The following is a 314-nucleotide window of genomic DNA, read 5'->3' as shown; positions in this document are numbered from 1 at the left end:
CTTCCTGCGTGCTGATTTGCAGGCATGAAGATAATATCTCTGCATACGGTCAGCTCCTGTCTAGAGTCCACCCCCAAAAGGGAAGAGGTGGGGGGTCGTGCCGATCCGCTCTTTACCTCGAGCTTAGTTCCATTGGCTCTTGTGGCCCCCATGGCCAGTGGCCCCATTATTCGAGTTTCCCTGCCTTCCATCGCCATCACACAACAGCCCGTCCTCTCCTCGCCCTCCCTTCACTTGTTCCTGCACCTGTTCCCTGTCACCCCGTTGTATCTTCTGTCCCTTTAAATCCCCCCCCTCCCCTCCCCCGGGCTCAG

The 314-nt window shown here is 57.6% G+C and overlaps 1 protein-coding gene across 1 annotated transcript in view; it reads left to right on the top strand.

Moving 5' to 3' along the window:
* LOC108802354 (sodium/potassium-transporting ATPase subunit alpha-1) overlaps positions 1-314 on the top strand; it is a 21762-nt gene that overhangs the window by 5867 nt on the left and 15581 nt on the right. The window lies entirely within an intron of this gene.

The sequence above is a fragment of the Nanorana parkeri genome, unplaced genomic scaffold, assembly GCF_000935625.1.
Source record: "Nanorana parkeri isolate BGI_ZX_2015 unplaced genomic scaffold, ASM93562v1 scaffold2821, whole genome shotgun sequence".
Lineage (NCBI taxonomy): Eukaryota > Metazoa > Chordata > Amphibia > Anura > Dicroglossidae > Nanorana > Nanorana parkeri.
The sequence above is the reverse complement of the archived record's forward strand: the minus strand, read 5'-3'. Positions and strand labels throughout refer to the sequence as shown.